The sequence below is a fragment of the Lissotriton vulgaris genome, unplaced genomic scaffold (genome assembly GCF_964263255.1).
Source record: "Lissotriton vulgaris unplaced genomic scaffold, aLisVul1.2 SCAFFOLD_247, whole genome shotgun sequence".
Lineage (NCBI taxonomy): Eukaryota > Metazoa > Chordata > Amphibia > Caudata > Salamandridae > Lissotriton > Lissotriton vulgaris.
Window position 1 is genome coordinate 231,133 of NW_028255597.1, and position 22,176 is coordinate 253,308.

At 46.2% G+C, this 22,176-nt stretch overlaps 1 protein-coding gene across 2 annotated transcripts in view; it reads left to right on the plus strand.

Moving 5' to 3' along the window:
* The window catches only part of DENND4C (DENN domain containing 4C), a 1,503,495-nt gene that overhangs the window by 49,201 nt on the left and 1,432,118 nt on the right, over positions 1–22,176 (plus strand). The window contains exon 1 of one of the 2 annotated variants that reach the window (XM_086951991.1): positions 798–932. The exons of the other annotated variant lie outside the window; for it this stretch is intronic. The gene's annotated coding sequence lies outside the window, so the exon portion shown is untranslated. Of the gene's footprint in view, positions 1–797; positions 933–22,176 lie in introns of those variants that run through there. 2 annotated transcript variants of the gene reach the window in all.

A 22,176-nucleotide genomic window follows, 5' to 3' on the forward strand; every position in this document is an offset into this window, starting at 1 on the left:
TGTGGAGGAGATTGCGGCAAGTGCGACCTCTTACACCACCATCTTGGCCACGCCCCAATTTTGTTTATTTTAGACCAAATTTGTGACATAAAGTTGTTGGTGTCCAAGTATCTTGGCATAGAAAAGTAGTGCAGATGTTTGGGGAACGGGACAAAATGGCGATAGTGTATCAACATTGCATCAGAGAACCGAGCTTGTTGAGACCCATGGGCCGGAACCAGGGAAGGTTGGGCGTCATAACCAGAGAGGATGAAATATGTATGTTCTTCAAACCCCAAAAGGTTGGCTGTGAATAAATATTTAAATCAGAAAACAAAGGGTCTAACTCAAAGTACGCCAGGGAGGCGTTTCAGTGGAATGATGATGGTTGTTCAGAAGTCCAGAATCTGAATAGGGCACAGAGGGATTGGAGGGATGTTTGAGGTTGATCCGGTTAAACTTGCGTGTGAGGGGACTTAACTGGAGAGATTTGGGGAAAAGGTGGGAGTTGATGTTCTGCATATTATCTGCTTTGCAGTGCCCTGTTTTTCGGTTGAGCACAGGACTGTAAGTAGAGTTGTCTGCGGAGGATGTATGATTGCAGCCAGTGATGTCGTCCATGTGTTTCCAGAGCAAGAAAGAACGACTAATGCTCTTGCGTGTGTTCTCACTTTATTTTCTCCTAAATAAAAGTTGCATAATATAATGGGAATATATGTTTTCATATAAAAATGCACTCCTACTTGAAAAAATCAAATCCAGTCAAGTCTCTTCACCACCAACGTTAGTTTTTTTTTCTTCTCTTCTTTTCTGGACCATTCATCGCGGACTATTTTGTGGTTAACGTTCCTTGGCCAGCACTCAGTCTAAGGACCAGCTTCTCACTGGTTGCTTTCTTTAATGTATGCAGCAACTATTATTCTGAAAAGAGCAATTATTCGAAGTCAATAAAGGTAAATTAAAAAAAAGACAAATAGACATTCATAGTACAAAGGGGGAAGGAAGACCGTGAGTAGTGTAGTGGGTAATATGCTGTTGTGTATTAATCATCCAACCTTTTCCCCCCCAAATTTGTATTCAACAGCTCCGCTCTTGTTCGGATAACCTCATTTTGTGCTACCGTGACCACAAGTGTGGAAAAATGTGTGAAACCTGGTAAAAAAATGTCTGTCTTTGTTGGTGTTATATTATCCATAGCTACTCCTCACACTGTAGTGTAGTTCCTATATTCCCAATAGGCTCTGCGCATTGGAATAATATATACTATAGTTTAGACGTAGGACTGAGGTCGACTAGGTCTCTATTGCATATATTAGACTGAATTGTGAGTGCCAGCTAGCTCGGAGGTCACTAGAAACTTTCTCGAGTAGTCAATGGTGCAAGCTTCGTTTCACCAGAGGTGCTGAGAAAATAGAGAGACAGGCGTTGTCAATAAAAGGTATTTATTGAACAGTCTTCTTTCTCAAGCATAAGAAATGTACTGCTCCAATCGTAATACTGGTTATAAAGTACAAGGCATATAATACGAAGAGTATTATAAAATAGTATTGTAAGAGCATGATATGGTTTCTAAGCCATAAAATGCCTAAAACATATAAAGTACATACAGTGATAAAAAAAAGACTGAAAGTACTCAACTGGTGCTTCTAAAATACGCCTACCCCGGTGTACCTAACCTAAGTCTAGTACGAGGGAAGAAGTAAGTGAGGTGTAGCTTTAAGTTTAGTAAGTTTTTCTCTGCCAAGTATCTATCTAAGAATTCTCTAAGGGTCTAATCAGCTCCGTACCTTGGTTTTAGAATGAAGGAGGTCTTGTATCTCTTTCTCAGGACTCGATCTCCCAGCAACCCTACAAGGGTAGCCTAGAAACACTGGAGCTGGATTTCTCGGCAGGAGAAAAGACAGAGTCTCTCAGTGCGTCAGCTGGAGGGTCGGCTTCCTTCGGCACTTGCTGCTGCAGGGCGCGTCGGGCAAGTAGATAGTCGATCTGCTCCAAACCACAGTGTGTTTGTCTGGGCAAATGTAGGCATATTTATACCATGAAGGTGCTGAGTTTGACGTATGATTGGACATAATAATGTCATCAAAGACTCAGTTATTTGAAAACTCCATGATTTCCTAGATAACTTAGTATTCAGGCAAGGGGAAGTCCCTAGCTGCTGATGGCGGGTTTTTCTAAGAAATCGTTGTGGATTCTTGGAACTTAGTGGAAGTAGCTGTGCCGTATTTGGGCTGCATAGGCTTAGTCCAAATAAGGGTATGATTTCTATGCCTATATAAGGATCGGGTGATTTATTTCTATATATTTGCATGAATCGGGAAAATTACACTAGGGTCCTAGATTCGTACATAACACGCCTCTTCAACCCTCTTCTTTTCCTACTGTTAATCTCACTTACTGTCTAATAAAGGCCTTCCTAGATTGATGTTTCAGCATGCAATCTGGATTCCTTGAATCAGGATTTCTATTTTGCATGTGGAAATAATTTATTAGGTTTCGCCTGCACAGCATTTGCAAAATCTTGTGTAACAAAACAAAAACCACATCTTAAAAGAGGCTTAGAGTCCCTGCCCATTACTTTCCTTTACTTACCATTGGTTGGCTCCTACATCATTCTTGTTCCCTTTTATCTTGTTGTTCTGCTCCTCCTCCTACCTCCAGCTTCCTGCTCAGCTTCACTTCTTCATCCTTGCTGTGGAGCTTGGACCAAGTACTGCTACCTGCAGCCAGTGTCCTTCCACTGGCCGCACACTTGGATAGGTGCTAAGTCTTTTTTAAAGTTCCAGGGTAGCACTATATGAGTGCATCATTTTGCAGGCCATCTCTATCGTCCACATTCTGTTGTGGCCTGCCTGTCCCTCCCACCACCTCACTCCTATCGCTGCATGCCCCTTTCCCGTTCGTTGCTTGCCGGTCCCTCCCACCACTAATCTTCGACCACTGTCTATGCTTTATGAAAGGATTCAGCTGACGGCACTGCTTTGATTCCCTCAACTCTGTCACCGGGTGTTGTTACACAGTGTTTGCACAGTGACGAAAACATGACTACTTAAAATCAGCGATTTTCCCATTTATTCCATTATCTTCGTTTGGCCCTGCCTCATATCAAGAGAACATTCCTAGAATGCTTGCTTCTAACCTTGCGGGTTTCAGGTTGCTTTCACTACTGATCCCAATTTGGGTCGCTCAATTTATTGGCCACTGAAGGTTGTCTCGTCCATGTATGTGAATCTGTGATTTGCAGGTTGCATAGACTTCTGCGGCGGTGCATTAACCCTTTAAGTTAGCATTGTTATATGTCCGACTTTGCTGTAGAGAAAAAAATACAGTGCAAAATATCCATGACAAATAACTACCTTAAGAGTGATCTGGTGTACTGATATTAAATTTTCCTACATTGGAATGGTCCTTTAAAAATGCGAGCTGCTTGTTGCATATGCATTGTGTACACATCTGTAAGAGGAGAAGCCTGGTTGCCTTGACAGTCGTAAAGAAGGGTCTGGAAGAGGACAGCCTTGTGTCTGCCTTGTTTGCCATCACTCTAGGCTCATTTAGGCGTAGGGGGTGGCTCCCTGTGTGTGTCCATGAGAATATCCACCCCTGATTGGTATACTCCAATACACTTTATTAAGGTTTTCACCTCTTCCCCATGCTATGCATGGTAGTGTCTTTTGGAGCTGAGCAGCCTCCATGCCTCCAACCAGTCCATACATAGGCTGATTTCCTTTATAAGGTTTCAATTCTAGGTCTGCTGCAAGAGTGAGGTTCAGGGTACACCCTTCTAATGCCCTAGATTGAGGTGAATTCCACCCAATAATAAATCTGAGTGGCATGAACTTGAGGAATGTTTACAATGGCTACGTCTTGTTTTCATCAACCTGAAGGATGCCCCTCTTCCATTTAAAGAATAGGATAGTCCTTCCCTTTGCCGAGCGCTTAAAGCATTTTTAATACCAGCTAGGGCTTGAAGTTGGCTCGGGGGGGCTCCGTTCACAAAGGTGCTATCTCCTTTGTTGATTCTCCTACAAGAGAGAAGGGTTCATCTGCATCTCAAAGATTGATTGGTTCATGCTTAGTCTCTTCCACTTGCTCACCTGACTCCCATTTACTGCCTGCTTCAGGCCTTCAGTGGGATTCTGAATAAGTAGAATCTGGTTCATTAGTATTCTTGGCGATTCACTGAGGTTTAGTGCATTTGTTACACCTGCCAGAACTGTGAATCTATGATCTCACCTAAGATTTCCCCTCATTCAGGAGGTGGCCAGGTCATTCAGTGGTAACCCTTTCAGTAATGTATTGCAGGATGTATGTTTATGGAAGCTTGGACTAGGTTTTATCTAAAGACTCGCATCTTCTGAATATTAAGACCTCTGTTTCCGGGTGTACAATCCGCTCATTCCATTGCATCTTTCTTGAAGGTAGTACTCTTGTAGACGCCCATCTCTGCAAGGGGATCAAGCTTTTTCGTCCACTTCCTGTGATTGGATTGCATCCAGTTTGGAGGGACTTAAAACTTGTGTAGATGCTGATCCAGATGGTGTCTCTGCTCTTTGGATTGACAGCTAGGTGTTTAGTCCTAAATCAAGTTGCAGGAGAATTGAGGGCACATCAGATGGTCCTTTGTGGCTCTGCTCCCAATGGAGAATTTGCCTAACAGAGTTATTCGCTCTCAACTCAAGCTACCTCCTACGATTTGAGAATGTTCATGAAAATGCTCTGAGTCTGCTTTTCTTCTCATTTAACTTCAGTCTGCGACCTGAGACTTTTCAGGATATCCTAGAACAGTTGGATGTTCCTCCATTTAGGACTATTTTCTACTGTTTTTTGCTCAAAGGGGAGTGTAAATTGTGCCTGGTTGCGCAGGGTATCCACTGCCGTTATAATGGCCTCAGGGTCTATTGTTTGCCTTTCCCATCCGTATCCCTTCATTGCTATGGTACACCACATGGTCAAAAGGAAGGGTAGGATTTCTGTCATTCTGTTGGCTCTTTGCAGGTCGTGGTGCCCCCTCCTATGACTGATGGTGGTCAAACTCGGATGGTGGCATACTCTGTCCCTTTTTCAGTAGCTGGTCCTATTCTCAATCAACTTTCCTGTTGAGTCTGATGGTCCGGAGGCTGAATGTTTACATTTGTTAATACTGGGTGTGTACAGTAAGATTCCAGAACCTTTTACAGCTTTCTAGACTGCGTTCTACACGTTATTCTTGTACTCGAAATTGGAGAGCTTTTTGTATTTGGTGTGTGACTTGCAGTTTATCTCCCCTTACTTGTAATCCTTTCAGATTTTAATTTTATTTGCAATTTGTTTTATTTTATGTGTGATTGGTTTGAGTTAGCAGTGGCTCCTGAGGTGACAACGATAAGCATGCTTATGGAGACAGGGGGCTGGCTGCAATTAAAAACGTATAGTGTTTTTTGAGCTGGCACTTCCTGGGGTTTGCCCTGGCTCCTTCCTCTTGTCCATTGAGGCTGGGTAAGTGATTCACTGGAATCTTTTGCAATGGGTGCCTCCGAATTTTGTTGGCTTCAAAGGTGTTTTTTTGTTTGGTATTATTTCTGATACACATCTAGGGCTCTTATGGAGCCCGCCTTTCAGTTTCTTTGAGTGGCTAATTTTGTGACTGTCTTCAACTTTGTGACTTGAAGTAGTGTCCTGTCCGGTTTCCCATTTTTCCCATGATGTTGTGCTGCCCTCTTTCCCCCCCCTACATTTTATGGTGAAGCTTGATTTCAGTTCCCCTCATTTGTAATGTAAATTGGGCAATCTGGTGTATCCGAATTTAAGAGGGGCATTCCATAACATGGATACTCTTTGTTTCCAATTACCTGGGACGTATGAGGAAATACCTTCTGTTTTAGTGGCTGAATTAGGTCGTCTATTGCTTTGCCATCTTCTGTTCTAGGATGTTGAACCAGAGCATTGGTTGCTTCCTGTGCGGAACATAGAGGGGTATGCACATTGCCCATAACTGCTATGCTGATTCTTGGGATTCCCGTACACTTTAATCTTTTTTAGAAGTAGAATGCTTTCCCTGCTCCTTTTGGGCCTGAACTTATCAGTGTGGACTAAACTTCTGCTTTAAGAACCTCAGGGCCCTGGGTAGGTCTTTTGAGGTACGATTGTCCTCTTTATTATATTACAGTTTTGATCACCTGCTCCTGCTTTCATTTCCGGACACTGACTTTCTCCTTGAGCTACACCCTTTTTAGTGGAGCTAGATGAAGAAGTGTGGCTGACTGCCCTAATTACCTGCTGGCTATCTTCCTTATACCAAGTTCTAATCTTCCCTGTCACAATCCGGCACTTCTTCCATCCTTTCAGGCCTGGTGTCCACTTGGTATTTTACAGTAGGTGTGGTTCTTACAAAACTCCTCTTATGGGTGAGCTACATTGGGGGTGGAGTAAACATTAAATTGGACTTTCTTGCTAGACGATTAGCTTGAAAGCGCTTAAACCTCATTTGTAGGTATTGTGACAAGGGAAAGACGCTTTCAGTATAATGAAGAGCACTAGGAAGTAATCTGACATGAAATCAAGGCAGTTACTGAAACTCTTGTAATTTGTTCGTTTAAATTCACTTCGTCTTCAACTGTAAGAAGACATTTTAATTTTTGATTAAATTGTAGTACCAGTTAGATTTCCATTACCACAAAGTGGATTTTGAACATGAGCTTCAGTTTACTCAAAATGTATGTTCTTGCGTTTCAAATAATTCCACCCAAGTGTTATGGTTAATTGGGGTGCTTCTTATTTGTGCAAATAACATGCTACAGTATGGGTTGGTCAGTCGTACAAATGACTGAAGAACCTCATTGAGGTTTGAGTCACTATGGAACAGTTCACTTGGAGACCTAGAAAGTATCTGAAAAGTGTGTACTGCCAAACTCAATGGTTTATGCACATTTTACAGAACTGTGTCTGACAAACCAAAGGTTGTCTCACTATTGGCAAACTGCTTGCGTTATAGTCTCTCTCATGAGCAGGGAAAAGCCGGGTTCTGAGAAGATCAACTCTCTTCTTCTCATTCCCCCTAAACTAAAAAGAAAATCATCAGTCCCATTCCTTCTCCGGAAATGCCCCCCAAATCTGGAAATCACTCTTTAAAGAACTACGCTGCAACCCTTTCTCCTCCTGCTTCAAACGAGACCTCAAATCTCTATAACTCACCAATCACTTCAGCTAGATCATGCAATTACTCATGCCTCCCAAAGACCCAACTCCCTTGGACAATTCCAGTCGGAATCTTTACCATGCTAACTCAAAGTCTATCCTCCTCCTCCGCACCCAATTTACTTTATTGATTTGTTACTATGCTCTCACTGTGTCTACTTTAATACTCTGCACTCCTATATTTGTCTATGCAACTTCACGTGATGCCTTTTTACCTCTCACCAAGTACTTTTGTAAACCTATTCCCTAAACATTTAAAGCACTCTGTTTACCTGTGGGTCGAGCCAGCGCTATATAAAACTCCAAAATAATAAATAAAAATAATAATGACGCAGGGTTGAATAGAGGCTGCAGTTCTTGTTTCTGAATAGAAACTTGACTTTTTTATTTTTTTATTGGTTTTACACGATAACATCAGTAAGTAAACGTACATCTTAAAGGCAAGGCCAGCGCGCAGTGTTTTGCTCTTACAGTAGCACTTACAAAGTTAGAAGTCCATTAACAGTAGACAACACCCGGACTTCTTTGATCTATATAGCTTTAGTTCAATTTTGCATTCTACTGTCATTCAGTATGTCATTTCACCCCCACGGACACACCCACAACAGTTTTCATCTTATTAATATATTGTAAAACTTGTACATTATAATCACATGCCTACCTGCTGTTATCTTGGAATATGTTCACCCTTCTGGGGTTCATGGCGGGTCGTCCACCGTGGGGTCTGCCGGTCCTTGTGTCATCTCATAAGTGTGATATAGACTCCAGAAGTTCTTAGGACGACTTTTAGGGGGCAGCAACTCACTATATAGTTCTGTTTGCGTGTTACAGTACGTCAAATCTTTTTCCCAGTCTGCGAGTTTGGTAGGTGGACCTCTATCCCATGTGATGACAATCCGACGTTTTGCCAGTAGTAGCCCCATATCCACCAATCTCCTTACCCCATTAGGTAACTGCTTCGAGTAACCCAACAAAACTAGCATAGGGCCCATAGTCTGCTCTAAGCTAATTACTTCTCCCAGCTTACTAAATATTTGTTCCCAGTAGTCCGCAATTCTCGGGCAGTGCCAGGCTAAGTGTATAAACCCTGCTGGTGTAGTCCTGCATCTGTCGCAACTCGCTGTGTCCCTTAAACCATAGCGTCCTAACCTTTTGGGAGTATAATACTCCCTGTTAAGAAATTTAAACTGTATTAATCTATGCCTCCCATTCATTGATATTCGTTTTGTGCTTTTGCAGCAATATTTCCATACAGCGTCATCTATCTGCTCTTCCAGGTCATTTTGCCATTCTAGTCTAGCTTTCGAATAAAAGTTTTTGCGGTATCCTATTGTGACATTGTATAGTTTGGAGATCATCTCGCCTTGGGATTCTGAACGCAGAATATATGTAAATGCCTCTACCTCCGATGGCTCCTGTAAGTCGTCCCCTACCTGAGTCTTAAGCGCATGGCGCACTCTCTGATAATGGAATCTCACTAACAGCGGCTTGGGGGATCTTGCGCCTCTATATCTGACCATTAGCGCATTTTTCCTTCTTTAAACAGGTCACCTATTTCTTGTATACCTATTGAACTTGGGGCTTTTGGGACTGCTTGTCTCTACATATCAACAGCCAACTGCACCATCCTACTGGAGTGATGGGCGAAAACAGTATAGCTCCAGCTTGCTGTTTTAAGTAAAAAAATGCCACGCATGTACCGTGGCGTTTGGAATCCAGCACTCCTGTTCTTCGTGTGGGAGCCTTATGAATCGTAGCTGAGAGGGGCGTAGGGGCTGTTCTCATCCTCTCTATTTGTAGATGAGGGAGCCCTTGCGTTTCGTGCATCCAGGCATGCGCTTGTGAGCACTGTGCCACTCTATAATAGAGATTACGATCTGGGGCTCCCAATCCTCCCAGTGACTAGGGTAGTGTAAGAATATTCCCATTTGACTCTAGCCTGTTTCCCGGCCCATGCCAATTTGATCAACAACATTCTAACTTTAGTGAAGAAGTGTTGTGGTAAAACCATCAGGATATTTACAAAGAGGAATACGAACAGTGGTAATACAATCATTTTCAAGATGGACACATGTCCCATTAAAGATGGAGGCAGCCATATCCAGCGTTCATTGTCTTCCTCTAGGCAGCCTACCAGTTTCCCATAGTTCTCCGTGAATACGATGTCTGAGTCCATGTGCACTTTGACTCCTAAGTACTGCACCAGATCTGTGGTCCATTGAAGCGGGTATTCAAGTTCAAACGGTGCAGCGGCAGGGGTCAATGGAAATATAATGGGTTTGGACCAGTTGACTTTTAGTCCAGATATTTCCCCATATCGTACCACTTCCCTGAGCACTGGCACCATGTTAATTTCCGGGTCTTTTACATAGAGTAACGTGTCGTCAGTGTATGCTAATACTATTAGATTATATCCAGGGAATCGGATTCCTCCGAGTATGGTATTCCCTAAGTGCGCATGCCAACAGTTCAGCCACCAGCGCATATAGTAATGGGGTTAGTGGACACACTTTGCGCGTTCCTCTGGATATCACGATGGGTGCTGTCACCACATCTCCTATTTTCACTCTAGCCAAAGGCTCACTATATAGGATTCCTACTAGTTGCAGATAGTTCCCCTAGGCCCATTCAGCGCAACACTCTACTCATGAAGGCCCACTCTACCGAGTCAAATGTCTTCTCTATATCGAGGAAGACAGCCACCGCTCTTGTCTCGGGCCTCATGTGTTGTATAGCACCAAACACTGTCCTTAAGTTATAAGTTAAGTTCCTCCCCGGTTCAAAGCCTGCCTGCTCTGGCTTTACCAGCAACAACACCAAAGGGGCCAGTCGGCTGGCCAACACCGTAGCAAATATTTTAGTGTCCACGTTCAGGAGCAAGAGTGGTCTGTACGATGCACTCTCATCTGGGGGCTTCCCAGCTTTCAAAATGGTTATTATCAGTGCCTCTTTCATTGTCGGTGGCATCTGTTCCTCCTCACTTATTTCTACAAAAAGCGCCTTTAGGTGCGGGATTAGTTGCTCCGCTAACGTTTTGTAGAACAGAACTGTTAACTCTTCTAGCCCTGGTGCACTCCCAGCTCTCATCGTTTTAGCGCTGCTAACACCTCGTCTGCATCCAAAGGCAGCATTAGGTATTCCCTTTGTGCATCTTCCAGCCATGGTAGCTTGATATACTCTAAATATTTTATTTCTCCCCCGCATGTGCTTTAGTACTATATAGGTGTGAGTAGTACTGCCTAAATCTATTGGCTACCTCTATGGGATCGCGTATTGTCTCCCCTGCATCCATGCGTATTTCCGCCACTCCTGACAGATAACTCCTACTTCTTAGTAAGGACGCCAGTACCGCACCTGGCCTCTCGCCCTCGCCATAGGTCCGAGCTGTGGCGAGGGCGATAGGCCAGTGTTTCACTTATTCGTCTGCAACTTCATGAAATAAGTTCAGTGTAGCTTTCAGTTCTGTACGTGCATCTTCATATTCACCCTCTAATATCCGTTTCGCCATATCGTTCAGGCGACCTTCTAATGTAGCCAGACGGCCCCTAATTGCTCGCAGTACTCCCTAGTGCTTCGACATTGCCACCCCTCTTATATACACCCTGAAAGTTTTTTGTTTTTTAATTTCAAAAAACCTTTATTGATAGTCACAGTTAAACACAGCTCAGTGCCTACAACCAACGCGTGGCCGGCAGCGCTTCAGTAACTCAGGCTTTAGAACAAAACCGTAACCCGACATGTTCAGCATAATTTAACACAGCAAGCCGCCTACAACCACTTCGGGCCGGCTGCGTAGCAATGAGATATAATGCTGTACTCTCCTGCACTATGTACTATAAAACAACAATAATGAGAGACGTCCATAATAGAATAAGAGTTTGGAGCATTTAGTCCCGGTTCCTTTTGCAACATTTTATATCGTACAGGCATCACAGCCAGACATGTACACTGTTGTCATATGGTTACTGCGTTTCTATATATTGTGTTTAGTTAGCATGAGTTTATTCAATGTTTAAACGACATATTTTCATTTGGCTTCAGTTTGCACACGACACCTAATTGTTATTGTAGCTTTCAACCTAGACGAAAGATGTGATTTATTTGAGAATAATATGTTATTGCTCTGATATCAGTTGTGCTTGGTACACTTGGTACAACTGTCTGCACACTGAGAACTGCACCCTCTAAGAATAACCTAACACAAGGTTGCTGGAGGCCTGATCCTCGCACCACATTAGACATAACACAAATAATGTTGCTGCCAACATTGGGCTCTACGCGGGTTTAAGATAGAGTTACAGGGAATTAATCATCACACTTGATGCTTCGCATGCAGAGAGCTGGTAGCTGTTGATGTGATCTTCTCCTACTGACCATTAGAGGTATGGGCCCGCCCTGCTAAAAACCCAAATGAGACCTTCTTAGATATAATATAGTATGCTAAATAGGGTGCGCGTAATATAGGTGATACAAATTTCTATAGATTTTGCATTATAATATGCTATCACCGTTCGCTTACTATGGACTAGTGACTATGCTGATAACTCTGATTTTTATAATATGTATGTTGATATTATATAAAATACTGCGTTTGAGAACCTTGCATTGAAAAATAAATATTTCAAACTTGCACGTATGTTCTTTGGCTCCCAGTTTTTGTTTGAAATGATTATAGAGCGAAAGAGTGTTCATGTGTTCCACGATACCCGAGGTACCCTAAGTTCATGTTCTGGATTGTCTAAGTCATTGGGAGTTTATTAGAACCAATGAGACACTGTAGCTAGCTCGGTAAGGGGATTTCTGATACTAAGGTGAGTTTTGGGTCACCCTAACTCACCCAGGTTCTAGATCTCTGTGCACAGTTCTGTGGGAGAACGGAAACCCTGCAACACTGTTAGTGGGACTCTGAGAAACATAAGGGGGCATCGGAGAGCATATTCTGGGAGCACATCATCCCAATGCAAAGTGTCCTCTTCTGTGACTAACAGGAAAAACAAATATCATTCAAATATTGTCTCTAGTGCCATTAACCTAGTGGGTGTTCAGAACCAATAGCAGAACAAAGTGAAGCGTATACAGCCTTAGGAATGAGTTTGTGCTTGGGGTCTTGACAATAAATAAGATGTCAATGGCGCCCATATCTGGGCCTGGACGCACTAGGCAAGAGCTCGGCATAAATGGCAGATTGTTCTTGACAATATATCATATCGGTTAGCCAATCCTTAAACTTAGGCGCCCTTCCCATGCCCCACCTACAGGCCACCCGTCGTTTAGCCAGCAATAATGTAAGAGCTGTATATCGGCGATAAGCCAGTGGTACATGTTTAACGTAGCTCAACAGGGCAGTTAGTGGTGAAGCAGCTATATGTATATCCATCATCTGGTTGAGAGCAGTAAAGAAATTTCCCCAATATTCATGTATTGTGGGGCAATTCCAGGCCAAATGTAAAAAATCAGCCTGTGCCGTGTGACGCCTATCGCACATATCCGTGGCTCGGAGATGATGTCCATGCATGCTAACCGGAGTGTGATATAGCCTGTGTAGGTATTTGTAGTGGATGATCCGTAGTCTGCTACTGGCCGATATATGCTCAGTTTGCGAGCAGCAGTATTCCCACTGTTCCTCTGTTAATTCAATCCCCAGTTCTGCATCCCACTTGGAGCGAGATGGCGTACTCTCAACATAAGGCCGATTTTGTATTGTTCGATAAACTAGGGATATGAGCCGTTTAGGTTGTTGTAAAAGTGTCTGCAAGGGTATAGGTGTCTGAGGCTCATCTGGATACCCTGCATGTAGTGATCAGATCCCTTGCCTAAGGCGTAGATGCAAAAAAAATCTAGGGGAGTGCGTTCTGTGTCCTGAAACATACTATCGGACGTGCAAAATTGTCCGTTCTCATAGAGATTTCCCCAGGTGTTAATGGAGGCGCGTTTTTGTAAGAGTAGACTGTTTCCTGCAAGAGAGGCATGTCGGGATGATACACCAACGGGAGCAGCGGTGAATAGATGATCGGGGCCTTAAAAAGGTGTGCAATACGCCGCCATGCCGTAATCGTGGCTTCACAGTGGTCTGTGCGTGTTCTCGGGCATTCAATGTCATATATAGGGCCCCATCTATCGGTATCGGGGGCACCAGCCAATGTTCAGCCGCTAGTTGTGGCATATACTTAGGCTGTCGAATCCGGAAATATAGATAGTGTGCTTGCGCGCTAATGAAATAAAGTTCAAAGTCTGGGATTCCAAACCCACCCGCTGCATAGGGCCTGGTGAGGACAGTCCATTTTAGCCTGGCTTGTTTGCCTCCCCATACTTATCGAGTCAGTTCAGATTTAAGAGATTTAAAAAAATGTCTCCCCGGATGATACAGAATATTTAGAAACAAATATAGCAGCTGGGGGAGAATCACCATCTTTATCAGTGATGCTCTACCTGCCATAGAGAGCGGAAGCTTTATCCAACGGTTCACCCTGTCAATTAGGCGGGTCAGTGCCACCCCGTAATTAAGTCTCATGAGTTCTTCCTGATTCCTAGTAATGCCAATCCCCAAGTAACATAAGTCATCCTCGCACCACTTTAAAGGGTAGTCTAAAGGAAATCTCACCACTGAGGTTGTCATCGGGAAAAGACAAGATTTACCCCCAGTTTATCTGGACACCTGATAGGCGACCGAAAACAATGAATTCTCTAAGGAGTGTATTTAGATTATCCTGTGGGTTCCGCACATAAAGGGTGATATCGTCAGCATACATAGAGATCAAAATTTGTCTCATATTGCATTGCAGAGCCATAGCATTGTGGTGTTGGCGCAGTCGTGCTGCCATGGGCTCCGTCGCCAGGGCGAATAACAATGGGGATAGAGGGCATCCCTGCCGCGTCCCTCTAGTGATCGAGAATCTATGGGACAGGCGCCCATTGATAAGTACCTTAGCTCCTGGTTGATGGTACAAGAGGCTTATCCATGATAGAAATAGCAGCGGAAACCCCATCCGGAGCATTATCCCAAATATATAATTCCATTCAACTGAATCAAAAGCTTTAGTGGCGTCTAAAAATATTGCCGCCAAGGGGAAAGGTCAGGGGTGACATTATGTAAGAGGGTGAAAAAGGTCCTCAAGTTATGGGAGGTAGCTCTGCCAGGGACAAACCCAGATTGGTCTGGTAGGATGAGGTGGTCTAGCAAGAGGCTCAGTCTGTTGGCAATTGATTTCAATAGTATTTTAACATCGCAATAAATTAGGGAGAGCGGTCGGTATGACTCGCAGAGGTGTGCCGGCTTGTCCGGTTTCTATAATGAAATAATGAGGGCATCTCTCATAGTGGGGGGGGAGTGAGCCGAGTTCGAGAGACTCTTCCTATACCTCCCGAAGGACTGGAGCCATGATATCTATATAAGTTTGATAAAATTCCACAGGGATGCCATCGATCCCTGTGGCTTTCCCGGATTGTAGGCCCATTCTGGCTGCGCAAACTTCATCTAGTTCGAACGGTGCACACAGAAACTCTCAATGTACGTCACTCAGCCACCCCAGGGCCACATCCACCTGATAATCCTCCAAGTTCAAGTCTCGTGTCCCGGAGGTGGTGTACAGGGTTTCATAATGGGCAGTAAAGTCCCGGAGTATATTGGCAGTGTCACAACAGTGCGTTCCGTCCGGCCTCTCCAATTCCACCACATAGTTGGAGTAGCGTGGCTTACGAATTATATCCGCCAAAGTCTTGCCAGGGCGCTCCCCGTACCGTCGAGCCTGCCAATGCTTGCCCTTAAAGTGTGTTTCCCGTTGTGCAAAGAGTGTCCCGTGCACACGATAATCTCAAAGGTTTCCAAGTGAAAACCCCAATTTACGATAAGTGTTCAAAACATGATTTCAGAGTCCATCATCATGAGGTATGTATATTTAATAGTGAGATGTCGATCAGTACATCCAAGCAAATAATAATAACAAATAGCCGACACGTGTTTCGTCACACCGTGTTGCGGCTGTGACTCTTAAGGGCTGTAAACGCTTGTGTTGCATTTAGTGATGAAATGCCACACCAGGGTGGATGATCAGGGTCAGTTGGCGTCCAGGGAAGCTTCAGTAAATTGAACCGTAAGAAGTCTAAGGGCACGTCTCAGGACGGGTGTATCCTGATCGGCGTGCTCTACCAGTATGATAATCTGCACGGGTGTATGCGAGTGATAAATCTCCTCATCCGGGTCATCCTGAAAAACTGTGTCTAGTAGCATACGTGTGTTAAGTCGCCAAGCGCTGCGGGGTGGGCTGAAGTCCGCCAAAGAGAACGCGAGCCTGACAGGAGCATGATCAGAGTATGTTCTAGCTAAATGCTGCACTGAACAAATTCCCGGGCCAAGCCCCCGGGAAACAAACCAATAGTCTAAACGCGCCCAAGTGGCCGCTTATGCTGTAAAGTGTGTCCCTTCTCGGTGCATCGGGTGTAGGTGCCTCCATGCATCTAACAGTTGATTATCCGTGATAATATCATTAAGTACGCTGCCTGCTCTAGTATGATGATGCGGGGCAGGGTGTGATCTATCTAGTGCAGGGGCATAAGTAACGTTCAAATCTCCACCCCAGATGATGTGATTCGATCCCACGTTTCTCACTGCTTCCCACAAGGAAAGGAAAAAATCTGGGGTATCTACATTGGGCCCATAACAGCTTACTAATGTAACCGATTCCGAACCCAAACGCCCCCATGCCAAGCAGTACCGTCCTTGGTCATCACTGGTCGACCCGACCAAGTGGAAGGGCACTTGTTTCTTGATTAGTATGGCCGTACCCCTAGCATAGCTGGAGTAGGAGGAGAAAATACTGTGCGCAGCCAATCTTGAGGCAAACGTGTTAACCCTATGAGATGAGAAATGGGTTTCCTGCAACATAGCTATAGGAGTATGGTGTCTGTCTAATATCGGTCGTTTCTTTCTAGGATCTCCTAACCCCCCCGGCGTTCCACGTGATAATATTCAGTTGCGTCCCCATGTCAGTAGCCATAAAAACAGAGCACAAAAAAGTGGTAAGCTTTGTGTACAACACCGAGTTCTACCATGCAAAGAGCAGCACATCAACCTGTGTTAAGCGATCAAGTCTCCAATGACTCTCAAACGAAACATAACCGCTTTCAACACTAAAGTTTGTGTGCCAGTAGTGCACAAAACCTCAAATCCCTCGTAATCTCTCCAGCCCACCAATCCCTCCCACTGAAGCAACCCCAGCAATACAGTCCCACCCCACCCACCCCCAACCGTCATCCAAGCAAAACAAACAGTTTACAGTCCTTACCACATCTATGTGGCAAGTTAGCCCGGGTCCCTGTGAGGGTCATATCTAGGTGGTTACACAACAACCCCTTATGTTCAAGACATCAACAGTTAAGGAAACAGTTACTGATCTTCCACGTCCACCTCTGCCAGTGGCGAACGTCAGGAGTCCTCTTCGTCGTTGCTAGGCTGTTGGAGCAGCAAATGTTTTTAAGGAATTCTTCCACCTGTTGCGGTTTGGTGAAAAAGTTCTGCTTGCCTTGGTGCGTGACTCGCAGTCGCGCCGGATAGAGGAGGGCATAGTCAATTTGTGCTTTACGTAGCTTCGCTTTGACATCCAGAAATTTCCGTCGTTCCTCCTGGACCATAGGTGTAAAGTCAGGATATATTGAAAAAGAGTTACCATCATAGGATAGGGATTGTTTGCTGCGTGCCGCTTTTAGCTCTATATCTCTGTCCCTATAATTTAGGAGCCTTGCAATGATGGGTTTCGGAGTGGCCCCCGGTTTGGGCCGGGGACCCAGCGATCAGAGCGCCCTTTCGACAATATATTGGTTGGAGAAATCGTCCGATCCAATCGCTGCTAGCAACATTTTTTCAACATAGTCTTCCATGTGGCCTGTGTTGGTCGTCTCCGGAATCCCTAAAATTCGTACGTTGTTGCGTCTGCTTCTCGCTTCCAAATCCTCATTTTTGGTCGCAATAATTCTCAACAAGTTGTCCATTCGAAAGTACTGCGAGGTGTGCCTGGCGGTCGTGTCATCAGTGTCCGAGATTCGCTGCTCTGTTTCTTTAAACCTCTCTTCATGCAGATCTATTTTGTGGACATGGCGTCCATCCGTGATGACATTCTGTCCACCTTGTCTGCTATCGTGGCGAAGCCCTGCCAAACTTCTCGCAGGATGTCCTGTAGGTCCGTGGGTTGGTTGGGTCCTCCCCTTGTGGCCCGCTGCTGCCCGCCTGGTCCTGAGAATCTCGTCCCATGCGAGTCTGCCTTCTATTGGCCTCGAAGTTGAGCTTTTGCTGCCTCGCGTCTGTCTTGCCCATGATGTCTCCGAGAGCCGCGGCTCAACCGCACCCAGCGCACCAGCCGAGCACAGAGGCCAGATCGGTACCTCCAGCAGGTACCGATCTGGTACCTGCTGGATCTGGGTCGTTGGCACCATACGGTCACCGCAGCTCCGGCAATAGCGCTCCCTCGGCAGGGAAGGACCGAGCACACCGATCCCCCTCCGTTGCGGCCTACCACCTTTTGGAAGCTGCGGACCGGCGTAGTTGTCACAGCCGGTGTCCGCAGCAGGCTGATCCACGAGTCCTCCCCAGTAAAAAGTTCAGCGGCGTCGTGTAGGCTCTGTAGCGCGATGATCATCCGGATATTTAACCAGCAGGTAACAGAGGGGTACACCAACGGACTGTCGGTTTTAGATGTCCCCGTGGGTAAAAAAAGGATAATAACAGGATTAATGCCGCCGTGCGGCGAGAGCCACAAACTCAGGCGGCCATCCGCAAGTGCGCCACCTAGCACCCTCAATACACCCTGAAAGTTTCCCATACTTTTGAGAACTTCCTAACGGAACCTACATTTACTTCAAAGAAGTTGTCTTTGGCTTCAGACATTTCTGCCTTGAACGCTGCATCTAGGAGTGAATACGGGGTAAACCTCCACATGATTGGAGCGATTCTCCTATGGGGGCTGTCTATAGTCAGTTTGATTGGGGAGTGATCCGAGTACGAGCGTGGGTGTACTTCACAGGCCTGGACCCAAGTAGTGATAAATCCTGCAAATAATCCTAAATCGACGGACTCAGAGAGTCACCTGGGTGAGATATCGCCACAAGGACCTGGCTGGCACGATCGGAGAGGCTGCTGGTGGAGATCGGGTGAAGGGCTAGGAACCGGAGAGCGCACAAACCGCTAGCTGACCAGGCCCACAGCATCGGACTCGCCTGAACATCCGGCCGCCTTGCGTGCTACTGCGTGCGGCCGGAGGAGGAGAGGGGACTCGGGGACCGTCGGAGCACCTTGGCAGAGCGCGACGCCGAAAATGCACAGAAATGCCTCCTGAGTGCCCGGAGGTGAGAAGCAGCGATACACCCCCCCGGTTAATGCAGCCGCACACGGGGCCTCGAGACTCTGCCGGAATTGGCCGCGGATATTTAACTGCGCACTGCGCACATTTGGAGGTTCTCCACACCTCATCTGGGCCTATGGTGCACGGACCCCCTCCCCCCGAAGCTGGTGTGTTCGGAGGGACCGACCTTGGTGGAGTTGTGTCACGATCATCGGCACCGAGACCCCCCCCCTCCCCCCCCTGATCAAGCGCCTGCTAGTGCCCGCCTGCAGGAACATTGGGAGGCTGAATTTTAGGGGGTCAAATGCCGCGAGAGAATTGGGGGTGATCTGAACGGTGTGGTGAGCGTCCGCTCCCCCAGTGCTCCAGCAACAAGCCTGAACCTAGCGGCACCACGGGATATCAGTACCATCCTAATCTGTAACACTTCGTGACTGTGGTGAGGCGTGGATCGCTTAGCGGCCTGACCGCAGTACACGGGGAGAGCGCACCATCTTGAAAGACTTTGCCGGCAGTGAGATGCGAGGCGGGAAGCGGAAGGTGCATGAACCCGCTGTGACGGGAATAGCGACTGGCTGGGCTGCTCTGGGACTCTGTGTGTGACCAGGATTACGCTCCTGCACCCTGCTGACCATACGCCTGCCGTGCTTCAGGGGGGCAGGGAGGAACGAAGTGGAGCCCTAGGCCGAGGGATAATCAAGCGCACCTGCCTTAGGTTGGAATCGGTGAAGTGCTCTAGCCGACGACTGTGGGGTGGAAACTACTGCGTGCCGGGCGAGGTGGCAGGGCCGCAATACTGGTAGTTCCTATTGATCGCACCCACTGGGCTCTGGTACGGCGTAGGTGCAGAGAAGGTAAAGCGTTGCTGTGATACGGGTGCCGACCACCGCAGTGGTCCTCGACTTGGAGCAAACACAGAGGTGCGGGGCACAGGATTACCCGGCTACACACTATGGGCAAGAACGACAGGACCCAGACAAAACTTGCGTTTGAACAACGCAAAACGAAGGCACCGGAGGACCCAGCGCCTCACACTTCGCCGGCAAGAAAAGGCACGGAATGCACGATGTACGCAGACATAAAGGACATGCTTGTGTCTATGGAAAAGGGATTGCAAGACAGCATGGCGACCTAGGCTCGAAGATAGACGCACTCACCTACCGTATGGACCGCATGTCGGAAAGAGTGGATAAACATACGGAGCGGCTCGACGTGTCGGAGAGGCGTATCACAGAGGTCGAAGAAGCACAGACTGAGTGGGATAAGGACCGCAAGCAGTTCTGCAGACTACTACAGGCCATACAGGATAAGTCTGAAGACTTGGAAGCCCATTCGAGGCGCTCGAACATACGCATTACAGGGATTGCGAAGACGACGCAAACAGGGAAGATGGAACTTTTTGTGGAGAAACTATTGGTCACCCTGCTAGGGGATGATGTCTTCTCACCAATGTTCATCGTAGAGAGGGCTCACCGCACGCTGGGACCGCGACCGCGGCCAGGAGTGACACCGAGGCCGATCATAGCAAAACTGCTGAACTATAGAGATCGTGACTCGGCGCTGCGAGTAGCCAGAGACAAAGAGAAGCTTCATTTCGAAGGCATGGAGGTATCCCTGTACCCAGACTTTACGGCGAAAGTGCAGGAAGAGAGACTGTGTTTCGCGCAGTATAAGAAACAAATGCGAGATCTTGGCCTTGACTATGCTATGCTGTATCCGGCAAAATTGCGTATTAACAGACTGGGTCACTCACACTTTTTTACAGACCCTAGGGAACTACAGAAATCATTAAAGGAATGGTCCAAGGAGCAGAGGGGCAGCCCAAGCAAACAGACTGGAGAACAAGACTGGTTCTCGTTGAAAACGCAGAACCACATTAATTCTGACTTAAGGATGCCTGGAAGAAAGTTAGGTCTCTTTGCTGTGCATTAAGTATTCAGTATTGGTGGCTTAAAATGCATTCAGAGACGTGCCCTACGTCCTCTTTTCCAATCACGTAATTCAGTTCAGCCAATACAAAGGTTATTTTCCACCCAAAGTTCTAAAGAATTTGAAAAAATGGCAGAAATTTGGGAATACAAAGTACAAAACTTTCTAACTCCTTTCCCTGAGGCATGACAGTACATTCTAACTATTTAACTCTGAGCATTGAGCAAACTGATAAAAACAGCTATTGAAACAGATTGAGAAATGAGACTTTCAGACCCCGCAATGAAAAAATAGAGAATTTGCAAATCCCGCTTAAAGTGTCAAATGGAATGCCGACCATAGGTATTTAGCCCATGTTGACTGCGGCGGTACAAAAGGGGGTGGTGATGGACGGAGCATCTGAACCAATCAAACACTCAAACTCAGTCAACAGATCTGGGCTTAATCCATCACCGCTCTTTAGCCCACTCTGCCACCCCAGTCCAGACATGGCCATATGCAAATCAGTCTGACCCTGTGCCTCATGGGAATAGTCCAGCCCGAACTGCCAAGCCATGCCTTCCCTGGACCTGATTCAAGCTTCCTAGGACCGGTTTCTGGCATTACAGCCATCTTCAGCCAGGCTTGCTTGAATCCAGGGCAAAGTGAGCTAGGGACTCACTTCTGAGCATACCCTGCCAACTTATGGCGGCCAAAGCGGTACAAAAGGGGGTGGTGATGGACAGAGCATCTGAACCAATCAAACACTCACACCCAGTCAACAGATCTGGGCTTAATCCATCACCGCTCTTTAGCCCACTCTGCCACCCCAGTCCAGACATGGCCATATGCAAATCAGTCTGACCCTGTGCCTCATGGGAACAGTCCAGCCCGAACTGCCAAGCCATGTTTGATTAGTTCAGATGCTCTGTCCATCACCACCCCCTTTTTGTACCGCCATGTTAACTGCTGGCTTTTCTAACTACTTTCACTTCCACAGTATTAAATTAGTGAAAAGCGAACAGTTTGTATGATAAAAACTATAGACGAATATAAATCAGCGTGAAGTAGGAACTTTTGTGTAATGATCGGCTGTCCTAAGCGTCCCTGCTGGATACAAGACATCGAAAGGTTACCACTGAGCACAGCATGGTGCATGCGTCTAGACATGTGCATGACAGACACCCGGTGCAAATTGCAGCAGAAGTTTCCCCCACACACACTAACAAGCATTTGCAATGCAATAGGTCTCGCATTAATTAAGTTTGAGCTATTGGCATTGCTAAATATTACAACACCAATTGCAAAAAAAGTCTATGAATTGTAGGCCAAAAAAATGTGTATTTATTTTTGTAGCAATGGTGGCATGCTGCGCTTTAGATGAATATGTTTAAAAGTAAAGTGCGCCATACTGCGATTGCTACAATAATTAATTGTGGATGAGTTACCAATTAATGTGTGCACTGTTGGTGTGTGTGTGCCTGTAGAAATTGTGCACTGATGGCTGGTGGTGTGTGTGCCTGTAGAAATTGTGCACTGATGGCTGGTGGTGTGTGTGCCTGTAGAAATTGTGCACTGATGGCTGGTGGTGTGTGTGCCTGTAGAAATTTTGCACTGACGGCTGGTGGTGTGTGTGTGCACCTGGTGGAAGTGTGTACTGCCGGCTGGTGGTGTGTGTGCCTGGTGGAAGCGTGCACTGATGGCTGGTGGTGTGTGCCTGGTGAAAGCGTGCACTGGCGACTGATGGTGTGTGTGTGCCTGGCGAAAGCGTGCACTGACTGCTGAT